This window comes from Pseudophryne corroboree, chromosome 3 (assembly GCF_028390025.1).
Source record: "Pseudophryne corroboree isolate aPseCor3 chromosome 3, aPseCor3.hap2, whole genome shotgun sequence".
NCBI lineage: Eukaryota > Metazoa > Chordata > Amphibia > Anura > Myobatrachidae > Pseudophryne > Pseudophryne corroboree.
This window is the reverse complement of record NC_086446.1, coordinates 564,139,426-564,146,322: the sequence shown is the minus strand read 5'-3', so window position 1 is coordinate 564,146,322 and position 6,897 is coordinate 564,139,426. Positions and strand designations below refer to the sequence as shown.

Sequence of the window (6,897 nt, the reverse complement as noted above, 5' to 3'; positions counted from 1 at the left end):
GACCTTCTTGCACCCAGCATGCTGAGGGATAAATCCACTAGCAACACTTCTATGTTGAAATGTAAGGGGTCGTATAAATGTGGGAAGTGCAATATATGTAAATACCTACATCGGAACAGGAAAACCTTTAGCAATACAGAGGACAAGAATGAATACACTATTAAGGACTTTATGAATTGCAATACATCATCTGTGATTTACCTCCTGGAGTGCACCTGCAAAATGAAGTATGTAGGAAAGACTAAAAGACCCCTCAAAATCCGGATCCAAGAACATATAAGAAACATAAAGAATAAGGTGGCCAGCCATGCAGTCTCTCGACACTTCGCAGCTAAACACAACTCCGACCCTGAGGAACTTACTTTTAAGGCGATTGAACACGTTTGCTTGGGCGAGAGAGGAGGAGATCTCGGGAACAAGCTGTCCAGACGGGAAATGTACTGGATTTTCCAGCTGCAGACTCTACATCCAGCTGGCTTGAATGAGGGATACGAGATCGCACCGTTCTTGTGAGGTGCAGTATCCCGGCAAGACTCGACTTTCCTTTATTCCTATCCTTCACTTAATCCAGCTCACCAGATTTTTATAGCATTAGAAATAAAACCATCAACCACGTGGTATTACGATGTCTTATTTCGCATACAGTCACACCACACTGGTACGCCCAATCTCGTCTGATCTTGGAAGCTAAGCAGTGTTTGGGCCCAATCAGTACCAGGGAAGGAGACTACCTGGGAATATTGGGTACTGTAGAATCAAATACATGATGTCAGCACAATACCAAATATGTATTTTTTAAAAATCAACACTATTAAAACTTGCACTCCACATCTTTTACTTGTAAAAATTTAATCAATCTGCACTTGCCTCTGTCACCTTCATATATGATTACCCCTCCCCTGTTCCTCAACCCCCCCCCCCCACCCACCCCCCAACCTAAATCCCCCACCTCCCACCCACCCCCCTTCAACCACCCCTGACTCGGAATACATCCTCTAACAACGCACTGTTATTTCATTCATATTTATAGATTGCACCTTGCACTATATATACTCCCCCGTTTATATATATATATATTTTTTTATATTTATATTTCTTATATATATATATTTTTTATATATATTTTTATATATTTTTATCTTTATATCTATCTATTATATTTATTAATGCTTCAGCATTTTATTTATATATCTTTTCAAGTTATAACAATACTTAATAATATACATATATATAAAATATAAGAAATTTATACAAAGTCCTGAATTCTGCAAAACTCCGCTGCCTGAAGAGCACTATCTTTTATCTTTCTCTTTTTTAATCATGGTGCCGTTGCTATGGACACGTAAACAACAACTGGACATGAGATGAACTTCTGAAAAATGGCCACCAGCCTATACAACTGATGGACTGAATCCCAGCAAAGATGGCCGCCGCCGCACCTAACTGGAGAGACATAACCTCCACATATACTTTGACGCCCGTCGGGGATAAGAAATGGCAAAACAACCTGACAGCCGGGAGCCGCCGCGGGCGCATGCGCAATCGCGCACCGGAAGTGGGGCGGAAGTGACGAAATCGCGTCACCCGCAACCGGAAGTGTGGCGGAAATGCCACTATTACATCGATTTTTACTGTTTACATGAAGTATTACTTATAATACACCCGTTTTCTGCACCCCGCAACCACTGACTCTGCTCTGAGTATATACCCAATATGTTTTCACCGCACTAATTGTATGTTTAGAAAATTTTTCAATACTTAATTGCATCATGTGATCTGTGATGTCACATCCCCTTTACCAGCTACTTCTAACTATAAATAGACAGGAAAGCTCATTATGTCCCTACCCCTTGAAGAAGTCTGATGAGACGAAACGCGTTGGGTTTCCTGCACTAACCCCTTGCTGTTCTTGAGTTAAGTTAAACTCCTTATCCTTTTAAAATTTGGTCCTGACTTTTGTATGTTTTTATGCCTTTTATGCTTTTTGTAATAAGAACCTTTTTTTACTCTCATACATATTAAAAATTATTTTTATAAATTTTATATATGCATATATTTTTTGGCTTTTAAACTCACCATTTTTTAGCAACACTGAGCGCCGAACCCTATCTCTCCATTTTTCCATACGCCTAGCAGTGCGATACCGGCACTGCATACTTAGGGCCCGGCAGACACCTTTAATGAGGTTATGTGTGTTTTTATGGTAATGTTTAAACATTTTTAACTTTATTTTAAGTTGTATTTACTGAGATTACACTTCACAAGTGGCGCTATACCTCCACCCCTGCTTCTTTACGTATTTTTTGGTATATTGGTACAGCAGCCTGGTGAATAAAATATCCAGTATCAAACTAGAATGTTTGGAAATAACGATCGCACAACAAAGAGAAATGACCTATGCCAAAGAATTTTTAATGAGAGTAAAACGGTTAACGATCCCATACCTACAAGGGACCTAGACGATCTATTTTGGGGGATGGAAAAACTCCTCGTTAAAGAAGTCAAAACCTGGTGGGACATAAAGGGACTTGAACATTACGTGACAGTCAACAGGGTACCAAGAGGTTTGAGACTTTTAAAACAACCTACCTTTGGGAATATGGACACACAGTTCACAGAGGAGTGGGACTCTATCTTACACAAATGTTCCATAGATCTAATGAGACTGCTCATCAGGAAGAAGAAGAATGTCCTGGTGGATCTAGAGACTGAAATTAAAGCAAAAGAAAATGAAATGCTTTGTTTTAAGGATAAGGATGATTATACAATCAACGAAAAAGTACTTAACAAGAAATTGGAACATGTAGAAGGGGAAGTCATTAAAGGAAAAGAAAAGAAGTTTATACGGGACAAGAATGATTACGATAAAGGCCTAACAAAGAATTGGAGCAGATTCAAGGTACAAGACCATCAACAAAACGCAACGGGAAGATACAGATGGAGAACAGTCCCAAATAGAGGAAGAGTATCCAGCAATAGGAGTACGGATTCTCCATCAAACACGTTTATAAAAACCACCAACAGATTCTCAGCTTTACAAAGAAGGGATCCAACAGGCGAACAGGATTTTTTATCGGTAAGAACGGGAGCACGAACAAAAGATACGGTAAGAAACATGGTGACAGAGGACAGCAAACAAGCATCACCCATGAAGAAAAGGTTTTTCGAAGAAGAGGCAAACGGGGCGGTAGGAGGAAGAGAGCTGAAGAGAAGGAATCTACAGTAGTTGAACCAATAAATAAAGGCATCTTCAACCTATCCAAACACACACTAACTGAGCCAGAGGTAACACTACTAAGCAGAGGATTATCGTTCGCACCTACAAGTGGACACAATAAATTTGAGACCTTCATCGATCTAAACAAATTTATAAGAAAACTTACCCTTAAAAGACATTTTCTAAGGAAAGAGGATGCGATCATAAGCAACTACGCAGACCACTCGAGATCTGGTTTGAAACCAACATCCAAGTATTACCCTCTGGAATCAAAGGGTAATAATATCAGCATGTTTTATGAACTGGTAAAGAAGGATTTATGCGACACAGAACTAAAACCGGTAAAGGAAAGGAACATGAAAAACCGTGAATGTGAAGCCTTGAAAAAACTACAGAAGAACAACAACCTGGTTATAAAACAGGCTGACAAAGGGGGTGGATTAGTAATCATGGACCTTGATGCATATACAAAGGAGGCACTTAGACTTTTGGGAGACACGAAATCGTATACAGTGCTTCAGAAAGACCCAAAAGAAGTCCTAGTGGAAGACCTGAGGACATTACTTGTACAGGGATTAAGAAACAACGTGATAACCAAAGAGGAATACCAATACCTCATGCAGTCTAATCCAATTACCCCCACTTTTTACTTTCTGCCAAAAATACATAAGTCCTTGAGCAATCCACCTGGCCGTCCAATAGTGGCAGGCATAGGCTCACTAACTGCAAATCTATCGGAATATGTTGATATCTTCCTGAAGAATTATGTAAAAGATCTCCCATCCTTCCTGAAAGATACGACATCAGTGCTCAACCTATTGAAAACAGTTCAATGGAAGGATACTTACATTTGGGCAACAGTGGACGTGCAATCCCTGTACACATGCATTGAACACTCCAAAGGCATAGCCGCATGCAGGGAATTTTTAGACAGTGATCCATCTTTGACCAACAGTCACAGAAATTTTATATGTGATATTATGCATTTTATCCTGGGCCACAATTATTTTAAATTTTTAAACCAGTTTTATCTACAATGCTGCGGCACAGCGATGGGTACGACTTTTGCCCCGAGCTTTGCAAATCTCTTTATGGGATGTTGGGAGAGAAAACAGGTCTACACCCTAAGCGCTTTTAAGGAGAATGTGGTGTTTTATAAACGTTATATCGATGATATTTTAATCATTTGGGACGGCACACCAGAAGCTTTTAACGAATTTGTAAGTGCGTTGGGAGACAACGATTTGAACCTTGCATTCACCTCAACAACCAATGCTAGATCCGTTGAATACTTGGATCTAATTCTAACTGGGGAGAATGGAAGAGTTACCACCAAAAATTTTATTAAGAAAGTAGATATGAACAGTTATCTACACTACCAAAGCAATCACCTAGATAGGTGGAAGAATAACATCCCGGCCTCCCAGTTCTCAAGGATCAAACGCAACTGCACCAGCACAAAAGACTGTGAAGATCAATTGGAAATATACAGGAAGAGATTTGAAGAGAAGAGTTACCCAAAGCCACTCCTGGATGAAGCACTGGAAAAAACAAGGTGTTTGGATAGTGAAAAGCTACTAACGTATAAAACCAAGGAAGAAACGAAGGAAAGAATCGCATTCATTACTACATTTAGTCAACATGAGAAAGCGATTAGAGACTCCCTAAATCCCATTGGGGAATTCTTCTAATGGACCCAGTTCTCAAAGAAATCTTACCGCCCAGACCAGAACTAATCTTTAAAAAATCCAAAAACCTAAAAGACCTTCTTGCACCCAGCATGCTGAGGGATAAATCCACTAGCAACACTTCTATGTTGAAATGTAAGGGGTCGTATAAATGTGGGAAGTGCAATATATGTAAATACCTACATCGGAACAGGAAAACCTTTAGCAATACAGAGGACAAGAATGAATACACTATTAAGGACTTTATGAATTGCAATACATCATCTGTGATTTACCTCCTGGAGTGCACCTGCAAAATGAAGTATGTAGGAAAGACTAAAAGACCCCTTAAAATCCGGATCCAAGAACATATAAGAAACATAAAGAATAAGGTGGCCAGCCATGCAGTCTCTCGACACTTCGCAGCTAAACACAACTCCGACCCTGAGGAACTTACTTTTAAGGCGATTGAACACGTTTGCTTGGGCGAGAGAGGAGGAGATCTCGGGAACAAGCTGTCCAGACGGGAAATGTACTGGATTTTCCAGCTGCAGACTCTACATCCAGCTGGCTTGAATGAGGGATACGAGATCGCACCGTTCTTGTGAGGTGCAGTATCCCGGCAAGACTCGACTTTCCTTTATTCCTATCCTTCACTTAATCCAGCTCACCAGATTTTTATAGCATTAGAAATAAAACCATCAACCACGTGGTATTACGATGTCCTATTTCGCATACAGTCACACCACACTGGTACGCCCAATCTCGTCTGATCTTGGAAGCTAAGCAGTGTTTGGGCCCAATCAGTACCAGGGAAGGAGACTACCTGGGAATATTGGGTACTGTAGAATCAAATACATGATGTCAGCACAATACCAAATATGTATTTTTTAAAAATCAACACTATTAAAACTTGCACTCCACATCTTTTACTTGTAAAAATTTAATCAATCTGCACTTGCCTCTGTCACCTTCATATATGATTACCCCTCCCCTGTTCCTCAACCCCCCCCACCCACCCCCCTACCACCAGTACTTACTGACTGACTGTCACACAATTGGTGTGACACAGTCAGAATTACTGGTTGCCGCCGCTCCCTCGTTTTCCCCTAGCTGCAGCCTGCAGCAGCCGCGAGCCCTGTTTGTGCACTGCAGTCTTTCTGCATCTGCAAGTGTGCTGTGCAGGGACCAGTCCGGGAGGCGCCGCGGAACACGTGATGCAGTGGAGGGGAGGCGGGCCGAGAACGGGCAGGGCAGCGCAAGACGTGTGACGGACGGACGTCACATTAACACTGAGCATCATGGGGAGGAGGAGGGGCTACTGCGCATGCGCAGAAGCTCAGCTGGCAGCTATTTTCAAAGTGCTCACTAAGCTTCTGCGCATGCACAGAAGCTTTCAGTGAGCACTAAAGCGATCGCGGCTGGCGGCGGCCTGAATAGGGGTGGCGGGCAGCCTATGAATGGACGCCGGTCTGGACAAACGGAATATGATCCAGCGTCCCGGCATGTCAATCCGCCGCTGCCTATTACATTACAAACATGCAATTTGGTGCAATTTTTTAGACACCTAAAAAATCGCACCCTATTACATCTAGCCTAATATCTCTTATGCCTTTTCTGTTCTGTGATTGTCTGATTGTGATTCAGTGATCTTTACTCCCAGAGCCGGATTAACAATGGGGCGGATGGAGCTGCAGCTCCAGGCCCCCCATTGAAAATAGGCCCACAGCAAACTGGCAGCATTGACAGCAAAAAAAAAATTCCTGTCACAGACTGCCAGCAGCCTCCTCTTTCCCATGCCCCCTCCTCCGGCTCCAGCACTCTCACCTGAGTGTGCTGGGTGCCCCTCCCTCTCCAGTCTCTCCTTTTCCAGGGTCCTGCTGTGACTCATAGGCCCAAGCTCTGCCCCCCCCCCCCCCCCCCCCCGACCCCCGCGCCCCCAGACTGCACGGGGAGCTCAGCTGCTGCTGCATGAGGCCTGACAAAGTTAACTTAATGGCTTCTTGATTAATG

General features: G+C 42.5%; 2 pseudogenes; both read left to right on the top strand.

Moving 5' to 3' along the window:
* The first annotated feature begins 637 nt into the window (after window positions 1-637).
* Window positions 638-756, top strand: LOC134897891 (5S ribosomal RNA; annotated as a pseudogene).
* A 4,860-nt stretch (window positions 757-5,616) lies between these two features.
* LOC134897890 (5S ribosomal RNA) lies at window positions 5,617-5,735 on the top strand (annotated as a pseudogene).
* Window positions 5,736-6,897: the final 1,162 nt, after the last annotated feature.